At 46.9% G+C, this 15,385-nt stretch overlaps 2 long non-coding RNA genes across 3 annotated transcripts in view; one reads left to right on the plus strand and one right to left on the minus strand.

Moving 5' to 3' along the window:
* Positions 1 to 12,524, plus strand: part of LOC117086683 — a 26,856-nt gene extending 14,332 nt beyond the window's left edge. The window contains exons 1-2 of one of the 2 annotated variants that reach the window (XR_004438533.1): positions 10,575 to 10,717; positions 12,264 to 12,524. This is a non-coding gene — a long non-coding RNA (uncharacterized LOC117086683). Of the gene's footprint in view, positions 1 to 10,574; positions 10,718 to 12,263 lie in introns of those variants that run through there. The other variant, XR_004438532.1, reaches the window with a different exon arrangement.
* The window catches only part of LOC117086682, a 21,421-nt gene extending 6,585 nt beyond the window's left edge, over positions 1 to 14,836 (minus strand). The window contains exons 1-2 of the long non-coding RNA XR_004438531.1: positions 14,651 to 14,836; positions 9,467 to 10,337 (exon numbers count right to left, since the gene is read on the minus strand). This is a non-coding gene — a long non-coding RNA (uncharacterized LOC117086682). The remainder of the gene's footprint in view (positions 1 to 9,466; positions 10,338 to 14,650) is intronic.
* Between the last annotated feature and the right edge of the window lie 549 nt (positions 14,837 to 15,385).

Below are 15,385 nucleotides of genomic sequence, written 5' to 3' on the forward strand. Positions count from 1 at the left end.
CTGAAACCGGTCCCCGAGCCCCCTCACCAGTTGCATTTTTGCATTGATCTCCTGCTCAGAGATACTTCGCCCGCAGTTGCCACATCTTTGCTATGGAGTTGCTTTAAAAAAGAATATAATATTTAGATTTAGCTGCCTGGAAGAGGAAGGTGTTTCATTCTTCTTTAAAGTTAGTCTGGAAAATGACCACTTTTTAGTGGGGGAGAATATACTCTTCAATTAATAACATAAAAATGAAGCTGGGTGCAGTGGCTCACACCTGTAGTTCCAGCACTTTGGAAGGCTGAAGTGGGAGACTGCTTGAGCCCAGGAGTTCAAGACCAGGCTAAGCATCATAAGGAGACCTCAGCTCTACAAAAAAAAAAAACCTTAAAAAATTTTAAAATAAATAAAACCATCACTACCACTAACTTTTAACAACACACTCTAAGAGCAAGGGAAAAAAAAAATCCTGGGTACTAATGCTGAAAATGCACATTTTCCAAAGAATGGTAGCCATCATATTCCCAGTATGAGACAGAACAATTGAACCAGATCCTACACAGCTTGCCTCAAACCCCTGGCAAGAGTTGCCACAAATCCTGAACTTCCCTTCACGTTGTCTTTCCATAATTCCTTCCCCTCCCAGCACCCACATCAGTCTGATGTCTAATATTTAGACCACCAGAAGCTGGGCAGAGCCCACCCAGGAAGAATTCTAAAATGGGATTAACAAATACAGCCTGAAATGGCTTCAGAAGTTGCTGACACTCTGTTGAGACACAGTGTCTTTTGAAAGACAAGGACAGTTGAAAACTTCTTGCACCACTGAAGGCTGGTGCCCTCGTGCACGTTAACAGTTTCTCCCTCCACCACAGTTTGCTATCTCTCCATCGCTGGCATTCAGACGGCCTCACCCATCTCCCCGAGGGACAGCTGCTCCCAGATCCGCCCTGCAGCTGAGCTGCAAGATGAGCAGAATTTTCCCTGTGAACAGGAGACAAGGCTAAAGCTGCATGTGTGTCAATCATGAAAGCCCAAATCGGGAAACAGATTAGGACTCTAAGGGAGCTCTGCTGACCAAAGACGATCTCCCCAGGAGAACCGGCACCAAGGGCCCACTCCCCGCCCGGCCATTTTCCAAACAGATAAAGGGAAACTCACATTTCTTTTTTTTAAACTGAGTTTCAAGTCTTTGGAAAGCTCATATGCAATTGACAGCTGCTGACTTCTGGAGACATTAAAAAAAAATTAAAAGCATATTAGGATGTGATGTGGGACAGCAGATTTGGAGTTCAAAGGGTGTCAGTTCAGATGTGGTGAACAGCCACTGGTGAGCAAGCTGTGTAACCCTGAGAGCCCTCAGCTTTGGAGCATGTAATAGCTTCCCCTGCAGGCTTGTTGGGAGGTTTACAGGAAAGAGTACCCATGACAGGCAAGGCAGCATCTGCTATGCAGGAGGTGCTCCACAAACCTGCTCTGAATGAGTGGGTGTATTTTCCATGTCTGTGACACAGTAGTCACTCAGTAAGTGTAGATTTTGTCCCTTTCTTTTTCCAGATGAGCAGCCACCATAGAGTTGGTTTCTGTACTTCAACCTCTCAATCAAGCCAAAAACACAGCTTCTTAGAGGGACCAGGCCATATCTGCAAGGTATCGAGGGGGCATCTGCAAAGAGTTTCCAACCCGGCTCCTGTCACTAGCTAGGTGTGCAGCTCTGCACGCAGTCGCCTAGTCCCTTTTTCCTCATTCCAAGCCTCATTTTCTCATAGTGAAAATGAAAGAGCTGGACTAGATTCATAGCTGTCAACAATGCTCTATCATCCAAGCCCTTTGTTTACAAGAAATCTGGTACAGCCACACTATTAAATAAAATATCTCAAGAAAAGGGGCCAAGGCCTAGGCCTAAGTCAGCTCAGCTCTCCAGCCCACCTGCTTTTAGAGGTTGAACAGAAGGCACCCCCCGGCCCCCACACAGGAGCCCCTAGGGTTCCTTGGAGCACAGTTAGAGAACCATAAGACCAGGTTGTCTTAAATCTCCTTCCAGACCTGACCCTCCATGATTCCAGGTATTTACAGAGTAACTGCAGCGCATTATTGAACCTGACCAAATTAACTCAAGCCTGATGTATAACACATATCAGAAAGAATACAGCCAGGGTCTCTCCTTCGTCCCCAGCTCCTCAGCCTTGCTGCCTGGGCAAAAGCCACTCAGCAGGAAGTCCTTTTTGACTGGTTTCAGCTTGAAACCCTACAGCATCAGGGACAAGGGGAAGTAATATAAAAAAAATACCTGCAATCTTATCCTGAAGAGAGTGTCCCGTGAACATAAAGCAATTAAAGGAGACTATAGAAATAAGACCTGCAATAAATTAGTATGAACAATAGGTGTGGGAAGTGGGGAAAGGGCACCAGGCAGAAAACACCTAATCCCAGGTTGGCATGACCTTGGGCAAGGTGCCAGTGTCTCAATGACCTTGATGGTAGGGCTGAACCAGGTCACCTCCGTGAGAATTCTCTAACCATTAACTTCTGTGACTCTAAGTATTCATGACCAGACACGGTGGCTCATGCCTGTAATCCCAACACTTTGGGAGACTGAGGCAGGCAGATCACCTGAGGTCAGGAGTTCGAGACCAGCTTGGCCAACGTGAGGAAACCCCTTCTCCACTGAAAATATAAAAATTAGCTGGGCACCATACTGTGTGCCTGTAATCCCGGCTACTCAGGAGGCTGAGGCAGGAAAATCGCTTGGGAACCCAGAAGGTAAAGCTTGTAGTGAGCCAAGATCACGCCACTGCACTTCAGTCTGTGCAACAGAGTGAGACTCTGTCTCCAAAAAAAAAAAAAAAGAGAAAGAAAAGACTTGTAAGTACTTAAGAATGTTGATAATGATGTTGTCAAATTGTCAGAATTGGCATTTTCCAGCTACTTATGTTTATTACTCCTAGATATTCCTCAACCGTGACATCAGCAACCATCTTAGGCCATTGGCAGGGAGTGAGCTGTCTACTCCCCAGGGTCTCAGGTAAGGAAAAGATAATGGTTTTCAGTTTGTAAGGTCAGCGTGAACAATATCTCCCAGAGGCCTCTGTACTATGATTACAGCCACCTTGGCATAAAGGAGCACTTGTCAATTCCACGAGAGGCAAAAAGACATCTGCAGGCAGCAGAACTGTCTGCAAGGATTTGCTTGACACAGATCTCTGGCTGGGCTCATGGTATGAGAGGTCCCCAGGTTTATTAATTGTTTTTAACGATCATTTTTTTCACCACCCAAACAGAAGGACCTTTTAGCTGAAAGCAAGAGGAACTAACACAGAGAGGCAGTGAGACTCAAATGGCTCAATTAAGCCTGGGTGTGACTGGGCTAATGCTTTTTCAGGTCACAGGTCACTCTTACAAGGTAATCCATTTGCCTAAAGAGGCAGTGCTTGTAAACGCAGCATCTTGAAGGAAGGAAACTGTTGTGGCTAGGTGATTGGGTGGAATAGCATTTCCTCTGGAATCTGATTGAAGAGCCTGATTTCCAGCTTGGTCTCCTGGTCTTCTTTAGCTTTTGACTTCCAAAGTCTTATTAGAACCAGCTAGGTGGCCCCTAGAATTATGTATCCACCTTTGTCAAAAGCAGGCTACGGAGATGGAGCCTGGTAAGGAAAATAAAGATAAAGTAGTATGGCCTTCACTCATTATGGACAAGATGTCCTCTGTGTACATCAGAAAGCTTTCACCTGCAAGTAACAGACACTCAACTCAAACCACGTTTAAAAAGGATATTCTAATCTCAGATAACAAGTTCAGCAAGTTCTAAGGAAATGAAAACCAGTGGTTCAGCGTTGTTATCATAAATTCCTTCCAGCTCTTGGCTCTACCATCCTCAGAGAATTGGTTTTGGCCTTAGGCAGCTCATCTCATGTTTCAAGACCCCTCAGCCCTCCTGGTTTCACATCCAGATTGGCAGAGTCTACTTCATGGTGGCCAACCTGTCACGCTGCACAGGGCCTTGTGCCTAGAAGGACCCACACTTGGCTTAGTGCTCTGCCATCACCATCTTAACATTCTTAATCTTACCTGTGAACTTGTGTTTTATGAGTGAAGTCCTATGGGACAGTAGAGGTGCATGTGAGCAGAGGGGAGCTATGCAGTGCACATGTCCTCCTTCCCTGCTGTCCCACGCACAGGTCATGTTGGGGATCCCCATGAGCACAGAATTCCAAGGACCCACGATGCATGGGAATCAGCGAGACTCAAAGCCAGCACAGTAAGCATGGTAAGCCCACGACCAAGTACGTGGCAGCGCTGACAGCCCCAGAAGCCATGCTTTGTGTCCAAATCAGAACTTGCTCTGAACACAGAAAGAAAACAGCAGGACTCTAAGAAAACACAGGAGATCAAGCAACCCTACTCTATTCTTTTAAACACGTGTTACTTCTCCGTGTTAGACGACTACTTACACTGAAAATGATGACATAGGTTGGGTATGGTGGCTCACACTTGTAGTCCCAGCATTTTGGGAGGCCAAGGCGGGCAGATCAACTAAGGTCAGGAGTTCAAGACTAGCCTGGCCAATGTGATGAAACCCCGTCTGTACCAAAAAATACAAAAGTTAGCTGGGCGTGGTGGTGCGCGCCTGTAATCCCAGCCACTCAGGAGCTGAGGCAAGAGAATCACTTGAACTCAGGCGGGGGAGGTCACAGTGAGCCAAGATCACGCCACTGCACTCCAACCTTGACAACAAGAGCAAAACTCCATCTCAAAAAAAAAAAAGAAAGAAAGAAAAGAAAATGATGACACAGAAGGAAAGACATAAGTGGTTAGCTAATACACCTTAGTGAACTCTTTCAGAAGAAAAATCAGCACAATTCCAGCCTATAACTCCAAAAGCCTCAATTTCATGCCTTGTTCCTGTCCCTTGATTTTTGTCCCCTCTTCTTTCATCGACAGAGCAGAAGGGCAACTGCCTCAAGTGTGTGCAGTCATTTATTGCCCTGGAAATGTATATCCAGAACAGAATATCACCTTCCTGGCAGCCATCCCATTCAGCCTCTGCATGAAGACCCTGTTTGTTTCCCTAAGCTGTCCCAAGACCTGAGCCTCCTCAGTTTGGTGCATGCTTCACTATGGCATCAACTCTCCAACTTCTTCAATGCCCTCCAAGACCATAGTGATAAGAAAACAAAGATCACCCACCCCCAAGCTGGGAGGAGGACTTCTTTTTTCTCTCTACAGCCTTTTATACGTTTAACTGGCTTACCATATAATATGGATAACCTATGAAAAAGATTTCACATGTATACATTTTTAAATCACTTACTCTACTTGTTTGTGAAGACAAAAATAAATTTTAAAAATGCCACAGACTTCTTCCTGCAAGTTAAAGAAAAAAATTCAGCTTCCTGTATAAGAAGAAATATCGTAAGTCACATGTGTAGCCCAAGCTATTTGGGAAATTGTGGCAGGAGGATCACTTGAGCCCAGGAGTTCGAGGCCGCAGTGAGCTATAATGGTGCCGCTGCACTCCAATCTGGGCAACAGAGCAAGGCATCATCTCTAAAAAAAAAAAAATTAAAATTAAAATAAATTTAAAGATTAAAAAATATATTTAAAAGAAATATCACAAGTGAACTATAATTCATCCCAAAAGAGAATATGGATGTTTTCAAAGAGCAACATCAAAATGTCCAAGGCTAGTCACCATTTCTTTCTTGAGAACATTCATAAGCTACTGCTCATCCCCGGACTCCATTTTAAAAACAGATGCCACAGAATTCCTCTCTGCTCAGCCCATTCTCACATCACCAGTCCCCAGGCACGGACCTCACCCCTGGCCAGCCTTCCGGCATGCCAGGCCTCCTCCTCCCTCAAGCCCATGCAGAAGAGGGGAAGTGGGTCACACGGGGAGCCCATGCTATGAGTGGACATACCCTGCAGATGGAAGTGGAAGGGCAGAGGTGGAGTGGTTTCTTCTTCCTTATTCCTTTATATTCTGTTAAGCTTCAGCAACTCTCTCAACTGACTCATGCATAGACTTGTTCTAGAAGAAATTCTGTTACAGGCAGCAAAAGTCTGAAGGTGCTTTAGTTCCACCCCCGGAGGAGCGTGACAGTCCCACACACCCAGCAAGGTAGCATTAGAACCAGAGCTAGAACCCAGAGCTTGTCCCCAGCCAAGTTCTCTTTCATCAGCAATATCTGATTTCCCAGAATCATCCTTCATGGTGTGCTCTGGACCAATTTTTTGTCCAAAAACTAGACAAAAAGATAACTGTTCCATTTCTATTTCTACACTACAGCTCATACAATTTAAAGGCAGGACACTGCTGTGAGAACCATCCTCCATCACTAAAGCAAACTGGTTGAGTTCTTTTTATTTATTAAATAAGATTGGGAAGGGTTATTGTCTTGATTAGCCTTTCTAAGCCTTGACACTGCTGCTATTTTTGGTGGGATCACTCTTTGATGTGGGAACCATCCTGTGCACTGCAGGATGTGTAGCAGCATCCTGGCCTCCACCCACGAGGCACTGGTAGCATCTCCTCCCTTCCACTTGAGACAATCAAAAGTGTCTCCTTTCGAAATTGCCGATTGTCCCCTGAGGGGCAAGACGCCCTTGGTTAAGAATCACTGACCTAGGGGAAACGCGATTATTTGGTTGTCATTGAAAATACTCATCAAGAAAAAGATTGTTCACATTAGGGCTTTATAGACAAATAAACTGGAAAACTGTGAATCCAAGGCATTCTTCCTCAACAACCAGTGCCCAGAATAGCCTGAAAGGGGTCCTGGAGAGATAGGTGGGGGCCTCAGTAAACCCCTGAGGCATGGCAGTTCATGTGTATTATTGACCTTTCCAGGTGAAGGCAAAAGGATATTTGAGTCAGGGTTGAAAAGCATACTGATAAAAGCAGAACGTGGCCGGGCACACTGGCTTATGCCTCTAATTCCAGCACTTTGGGAGGCTGAGACGGGTGGATCACCTGAGGTCAGCAGTTCGAGACCAGCCTGGCCAACATGGTGAAACCCCATCTCTACTGAAAACACACACACACAAAACTAGCCAGGCATGGTGGTGTGTGCCTGCAATCCCAGCTACTCGGGAGGCTGAGATAGGAGAGTCACTTGAACCTGGGAGGTGGAGGTTGCAGTTAGCCAAGATCACACCACTGCACTCCAGCCTGGGCAACAGAGTGAGACTCTGTCCAAAACAAAAAGCAGAACATAAGCTGATGACTATGAGATGAATAGTGTGGCATGGAGAGAAACCAGAATGGTGTTGGGGTCCTTAGAGAAAGCCTGGCATTGTCTATTTGAATAATTGCTTGCAAGCCTTGGACTAGCTGGTACCCATTGAGCCTCTTTACTGAGAGGATGGGAGTATCACAGGCATTAGACATGGAGACTAGGAGTGCTTTGTGAAGGACACCTTGAATTATAAGTTGAAGATCTTGGAGAATTCTTGTCTTTAGGATATTACAGTAATGTTGAGAGTGGCATGGAAGGTTCTATTTCTACTTTGAGAGGTTCAGCCTCCTTAATTTGGCCTGTGTCAGTGAAGTGACCAGCTCGAAAGCAGTCGGGTATTTTAGTTAGCATAGTTTGTACTTGAGGTTTTAAAGGGGGATCAGGGATTTTGACAGAAGCAAGAAAAGTGTGATGGTCAATGAGAGCCATGAAAGGGCAAAGAATGCAAAGCTGGGACCCAAGGCCCTCAAGGGTGAGGCTTTCAGGGAAGCAAAACTACTGACAGTGCAGTTGGAAAGTAACTCTCTTTCCAGAAGGTTTACTGGGTAGTGGAACTAAGAAGCTGTGCTGGGTGGGGAGGGTCCTAATAAGACAGAATAAGGTTCTGACAAAAGCATCATGTGAATGCTCATCAAGTCCCACCACAGGCATGACTTGTGTGCTCTTAGGGAGAGTGGCAAGAGGTGTTCATGGTGAGATGTGTTGCTCTGGGTCCATTAGCAAGGGAGTGGAGTGCCCATTGATGTGGAAGATTCTCTCCTCTTATGAGTTAGTGTGGACACAAAGGGGAACACCCCTCCAAGAAAGTCATTAAAAGATGAATTTTTAAGCTCTTGCTCTCTTTTGTGTTTTAAAGCCAGGCAATCCCAAGCCGAGCATTGTTTTTATTTATATCTGCACGTGTACCTAACAAGTTGGGGTTTGGAATGAGCAGATTGGCCTGGTTTGCTTCCTCCTGGTCAGTGAAGTTGTGCAGCCATCAGTTTGCACTGTGTTGATTTGGCCTCTTCTCTCATGGAGTCTTCAGGATGTTGGGCTAGTGTACACTTTCAGAGAGAGAAGCGTTCTGCCTACTTACGTTGTGTTTTGGGGTAATATCTCTGATTTCTGATCAGAAGCCAGTAACACAATTAATAATAAAAGCAAAAGTGGCTCAGTCATCAAATATAATATGAGATCATATATTTTGTTAAGCTTTAGCAACTCAACTGACTCTCTCAAAATGTCATCCTTTCTAACATTTTCTAATCTATGTCTATAGTGAGAGGCAAATTCATCTCTGTGTTGTTTGTCATCTTTTATCTTTGACCAGTTTTTGAGGAGAGACAGTGGGAATGGATTCTAAAGTCTCTCCCCTGTAGTTTTGGCCTGCATCCGGGTGTTCTGATTTCTTTGAAAGTCCTCATGAAGAGTGACCCATCTGGCTTTTTCAAAACATAAAGTGGCATCTCTGGTACCCATTAACAGCTGCAAAAATTGATACGGTTCAGGGAACCCAAGAGAATATACCCCAAGGACCAGACCGAACGGATTACTAAACTCTTCCCTATTCTCACTGTCTGAAAAGCCCTTAACAATTGCATATGGACCTGAGTGAGTCCTTATTCAGTGGGGCCCTCGGGTCGTGGGCCTTCCATCACACTGGGGAAGCATCAACAAATCGGGATGACATCGGGAAGTGGGAGCAGGGAAGATTGGGGAGCAGGGGCTAGAGGAGGAAAAAAGAAGTCCCTCAGACTAAGGAGGAATACTGGGTGGAGGGGGAAAGCATCAGGGCAGGGCCCATAGAGGGGTGGGGGGAAGAAGTGTTGAGAGGTTTCATTAAGGGTGGAGAAGGAGTGGGAGGAGAGGTTGGTAATAAGAGAGATGTGCTTAAGGGACTGCTCAGTTTGAAGTAGACTGGAGACATTTTCTCATGTTTCAGCGTCCTCGTACCAAGCAAAATAAGCTGGCCTTTGAAGAGAAGAGATCTTCAGGGGGGCTGTAGATGGACACGATTAGGGAGATTCCAGGTGCCTCAGAGGGGTCACGGCAGTTCCGACTTGTCCTCAGGGAAATCTTGCCATTTTGGGGGGATAATGATCTGAATTTTCATCACAGTGGAATACATATCATCGGAAGGGATTTTTAAAGGAGGCGGGGGAGAAGTGGATTGAGAATTTTCCATAGTACGAAGGTTAAACAGAAACCAACTACCAAACAAAGCCTGAAGAGCACTCAAGCAAAGATCAAAATCAAATCCTAACCATGCCGCCAAGGACCGATATCCAGAGCACGGGACCGGGAGCTGGACTCACAGTGGGATCTCCGATCAGTCACAGAAGGAGCTTGACGAGTTCAAGGGGTCTCACTCCCTGGGTGGAGAAGACGGGGCTCCAGATGGGTTTCCAGTCTGTCCTGGCAGCTGGTTTTGTCTAGACTTCCATAGGGAGGGGTGAACCAGCTCCAAGTGGGGGTGATTTTACAGTCGGGATGTTCATGTCATCAGGAGGCATCTGTCAATCAGCTGGAATATCTAGCTCCGTTTCTAGCTTGTTTGGAGGAACAAATAGTTCAGCTAATCATTTAAGAAACAAAGAATGGTAATTTGGAGGGTCTCTGTGTGTCCTTATCACAGAAAACAAGGGGGTTACCCATGACTGTTATGGAAATCACAAGAACAAGTATACAGTATTTATGAATGGACCTACTGGTCAGCTAGTAGGGCTGCCATAACAAAGTACTGCAGAGTGGAGGCTTAACCACAGAGATGCATCGTCTCACCAAGCTGGAGGCTGGAAATCCCAGGTCAACACATGGACAGGGCTGGTTTCTCCTCTGGCCTCTCTCTTCGGCCATCTTCTCCCTGTTTCCCCACATGGTCTTTCCTCCATGTGTGTCTGTGTCCTCATCTCCTCTACTTATGAGGACACCTGTCACGTTGGATTAGGGCCCACCCTAACGACTTCATTTTACCTTCATCACCTCTTTAAAGACCTCTCCAAATATGGTCACACGCTGAGTTACTGGGGGTTAGGACTCCAACATCTGCATTTTAGGAGGACACAACTCAGTCCGTGACAGTGGGTCTTCTCGAAGTCTCGTGGGGAAGCGTGGTTCTTTGCAGTAAGTCATTTCCTGGAACACAAAAGGATGGGAGACATCTGGCATACAAGTGTGGGCAATTGCCTTTGGCCGTCTTCCAGAGGCACAGGGCTCAGGTGCGGCCCTGCACTGTCATGGGGTCCCAAAAGAGGCCCCTTGGTTTGCTGTGCTCCACTCCAAGCTTCCATGAGCTGATGGGGGAGGGGTGGGAAAGAACTCGCAAGGGAACTGAGACCTACTGAAAAAAGGAAGGAGAAGTAAAGAAAACGTCTAAGGGGCTGAGGGAGACGGGGGAAATGTGGTTTGAGGTTGACAAAGGGGAGGGAGAATGAGAGAGCCACACAGCAGGAGGCTTGGCTGTAAGAGAGAGAGATTCTGAACAGTCTCCAGGAGGCACAGAATGTGAGAGGCAGGTGAGTGAGGGAAGATTTCCCCACAAATCTTCGCCCTGTTAATCCACGTAGGCTCAGCCCCACAGGAGCTGTTTGGTGAGCACACATATTACTGTTCAAGACTGGAATCTGATTCATGCACCTCTGTGTTCAGCCTCTGCGAAGAAAGGCCTGGGAGCAGGGTGCATGGAAGGGCCTGCTTCATTCTGGGTGCCCAGCCTCCAGCAGGGTACCCCTCCTGCCAGATGCATGGGCAGGCAGCTTGCCTCCTTCCTGGACTGTGAGGTCCCTGATGACAAAATGAATGCAGCTAGTTGGAATTCTGCTTACTCAACCTCTATTGAGTGAATGAGCAGTGAACAACCTGCTGCTGCCTTACTGTTCCCTCTGCACACAGCAGAGGCTTGGATGGAAGGAATTCCTGGGTCCCTCTGAAAATGTTCAGGCACTAGCACGTATGAATCAATCTAGACCTTTTTTTGCATCTGATTATGTTTTCAACTTGCATCACCTCTTGGGGGCACTGAAGTCATAATTCTTCCATTCCCCATGTGTCCTAACCAGGCAGGAGCTGCTTGGCTGTCTAAACCCTTGTGGGTTTGTGATAAATGGGCGAGTGTTGAAAGAGAAAGGCAAACAAACTGCTTTCCCAAAGAAGTCGGGAGACGCCCTCGACAAGCCCTGGAGAGCAGAGAATGGGCTCCGCCAGGAGCTGGGGAGAGCCTCCGGGAGGCTGCTGTGTCCAGGACTTCAGCCTTACTGCACCTACCCTACCAGTCTGTGCCCTGAGGACCTGAACTTAGCCCTGTGTGTGGATATCTGTTGGAGAATGTGCTAAGCGCCCAGAGGAGAGACCAGGGAGACAAAGGCAGCAGGGCAAGATGGCAGAGGGGACAACTCCGCCATCCAGCCTCCTCTTTTCGTCTGGTGCTTACGCATCTGGATGCCACACACTTCCTGTTCTGCCCAAACCAGCGCCAGCCCAGTTCTAGAGGGAAGTAAGAGAACATGCACAACAGAGGCCTGGAAGTGGCCAGGGAAGGAGGAGAGGCCAAACGCAGCGCCTGAGTACTTTCTTTTTGGGAGGTGCTACGAGGCGTGCAAAAGCAAACAGGAATGGCTCTCGGTAACTTCAGCAAGTGCCAGCGCTCAGCAGCCGCCCTTCCAAAGAGGGGTCACTGGCAGCTGCAGCATCAGGCGGAGTTGCTGCATAGGATGCTTTTTCTAGTGCTGTTTGGCTTCATGGTTCTCCAACACAGATGAGTTGGAGGGTGGATGGTTTTAAGATCCATTTGTGTACCGTGAAAGCACATGGCCTATCTTCCCAAGAGTTTCTGCATTTCCAACTTTTTAATCCACAATAGAAGAGTCTAGAAAAACTAATGCAGTTAAAGCAGGTTTTCCTTGTGCCAGTGTCCTCATATCCTCCCCCTGAAAATAACTCCCCAAGGAACCCCCTCTCCAGCAGAATGTGGTATTGTCTCTTAAAATAAAAACAAAAGCAGCAGAGCCGGAGATGGAGCAGAAAAAGTGAGATGTGACATTCCTTCTACATTTACTTCCTTAGGTCCTTTTCCAGGAGTAAGTGACCATCGTGTACCCATGGGGAGAGTGCTGCATCCACGGAGGACCTGGGCCAACAGTGCTCTGAAATGGGTTTCATGAAAGCATCTGTGACTCATCCCTGTCCAAGAATGTTTTCATTAAGATTCATCAGAAGCGATGTGCCAGGTCAGCAAATACAACTGGGGCCTGACAGCCTGGCCAACACAGCAAGACCCTGTCTCTACTAAAAATTAAAATTAAAATTAATTAGCTGGGTATGGTGGCTGTAGTCTCAGTTACTCAGGAGGCCAAGGTGGGAGGGTCACTTGAGTCCAGGAGCCCAGGGCTACAGTGAGCCGCGATTGCACCACTGCACTCCAGCCTGACGCCGTCTCAAAAACAAAACAAAAACCCTGGGGCCTGAATGCAAAGTGAAACACTTGCTCCTGTGAATCGTAGCACTTGCATTACAGGCCAGGTGGCTCCTAGCATCCGTCCGCAGCACAAGGCCATGTTGTGTAGCAGCACATCCTTAGTCCAGCCGCAGGGAGCTGCCTGCAAGGGGAAGTGGTGAGCAAACAGCTGCACAGCAGCAGGGAAGCTCCATCTGCCTCTCACTTCATGGCCCTTCCCAGCTGCTGCAGAGATGCTGGGGGTCCCTTCCACACACAGGCCTATGTTCTAGCTAATGAGAGCCAGGAGACTGGCAAGATTAAGCAGAGTCCTCATGAGTGATCTGGCAAACCCCACTGCACTTCCAAACAGATCCCTAGATTCTGGGCTTCACCTCATTTAAAAAGGACATTGTGTATACTGTTTCAAGTAAATAAAATAATGAGGAGATGAGAAAGAGGAAAGAAAAATAGTTTTCAAAAGCTATCCTTTAATTCCCTCAGAAGCACAGCTCTCAGTGTCTACAAAGTACTTAATCTGTGCTTGGTTGGTGGACAGAGTAGTCCGTGTGCTTGGCCCAGTGTCCTACTCTGTGAGCATTCTAACTGCATGAGCACACTGGGCAGCTGCCTGGGACCGGGGGCTGGCACTGTAGCCATGACCTTGTGGCTAGTCCCTCCGTGTGACCAAGCTGAAAGGCATTAAGTGGATTAAGCCAGCTCCAAGTAACACGGAAGGCACTCTTCCTCTTTTGCAGAACAAGGCTCTCATTTTCAGCTTTAAGCCACCTTATTTCCACTTCTAAGAGTCAGGACTGTTGTTCTGGATCTCAATGAGACACCACCCAGCACACCGAAAGGAGTTAGAGAACTCTCAGTCTCTTGCTGATAGCCTGAAAAAAATAGGGACCATGGAGGAAGGTAGGTCAGTCTGCACCCGTGGGTCAGAGGACTGGGAATTCCCAGGCGTCACTTGGCCTTTGACATCTGTTCACCTTTAGAGGCCAGGATTCCAGCAGTCGGCCCATGATGACACAGACAGGGCTAGGGTAGGAGCCACGCATTAGAGCCAGAGGGCTTCTCCTGAACCTCATTCTCCAACAGCTGCAACTCTGTCCTTAACACATGCTGATGACAAAATGAATGCAGGTAGTTTGAATTCTGCTTACTCAACCTCTATTGAGTGAATGAGCAGTGAAACACCTGGGGGGGCAAAAATGAGCAGTAGTCCCAGACAAAACACACATGGAGTGACTATGCCGTGGCCCATCCTTCGCCAACCAGCAAGCATAACCACTTTATGCCACGAGTATGGAGTCTGTTTGGGATGGGCCGAAGGCTTCCCGGTCCTTCAGAAATGTGCAAAGGACCCCTCTCTCCGTGGTGAATGGACAGGCTCCAGGAGATCCCAAAGGTCATATATTCCAGAAGTGAGGTGTAAAATTCCCCTGGGGCGCAAGACACAGAGAAAATAAATGTATTCTAGGGACCCCCAAGACCAGGCCCATGGCTGGGGTGGAAGGCTTCCAGGGAGCTATCAGAGTGCAACACTTCCATCCTGGAGTCAAGCCATTCACAAACAAATGCAAGAATGCAGAAGGCGGCTGGAGGCGAGAACAGCAAAGAGGCAGGCCAAGGGTCAGGGAAGGGCAACTGTGAAATAACGAGGTGATTTATACAATTTACGGTATATTTCAAGGTAGCTAGAAGAGAAGAACTGCAATGTTCTCAACACAAAGGAAAAATAAATGTTTGAGATGATGGATATCCCAATTACGCTGCTTTGATCATTGCATATTGTATAGAGGCATCAAAATACCATATATACCTCCAAAATATGTACAATTGTTACATATCAATAAAGATTTTAAAATAGAACTTTAAAAACCAACCTCGTGATTTAACACTGAAGCGAAGAAAAAAGACTAGTTTATATCTGTTCTGTAAGATTCATTCATTCATTCAATCACTTATTCTGCGAGTTTCTACAAAAAATTCAAGTTCCAAATCTACATACCTACTGTAGAGGAAAAGGGCTCCTCGGGAGCCAAGGAAACACGATCGGTCATTGTATTCTAAGCTGTGACTTCTAGTCACGGCAACCTACTTTTCATTGACTGATGAGAATAAACATTCAAATGGACATTCAGAAAACTGTTCCTGCCGGGTGCAGTGACTCACGCCTGTAATCCCAGCACTTTGGGAGGCCAAGAAGGGCGGATCATTTGAGGTCAGGAGTTTGAGACCAGCCTAACCAACATGATGAAACCCCATCTCTACTAAAATACAAAAAATTAGCTGGGCATGGTGGCGGCAGGCATCTGTAATCCCAGCTACTTGGGAGGCTGAGGCAGGAGAATCACTTGAACCCAGGAGGCAGAGGTTGCAGTGAGCCAAGATCGTGCCACTGCACTCCAGTCTGGGAGACAGAGCAAAACTTCCTCTCAAAAAATATTAAAATTTAAATTTAAATTTAAAGAACTGTTCCTGGTCCTCTTGTTGTTGGGTAAGAAACCCAGTCTCATCATAAGATGCTCCTCTTCTGACCTCCATGCTTCGAAGGTCCCCCTTCAGAGCTGGCCCAGTGTCAGCCATGGAATTCTTGCTGGGTTCAGCGTTTCCTTTGTCTCTTGGGCCAGTCTTCAGGTTCTGACAAGCGGGTGAATTTTCCCTAAATTTTCATGTAACACAAAAGGAACTTCTGTGCTAAGGAACTTTGTGGGGGGTGTGGTTTCTTGCTTGTGGCTTGGGT

This window comes from Trachypithecus francoisi, unplaced genomic scaffold, assembly GCF_009764315.1.
Source record: "Trachypithecus francoisi isolate TF-2019V2 unplaced genomic scaffold, Tfra_2.0 Lachesis_group10, whole genome shotgun sequence".
Lineage (NCBI taxonomy): Eukaryota > Metazoa > Chordata > Mammalia > Primates > Cercopithecidae > Trachypithecus > Trachypithecus francoisi.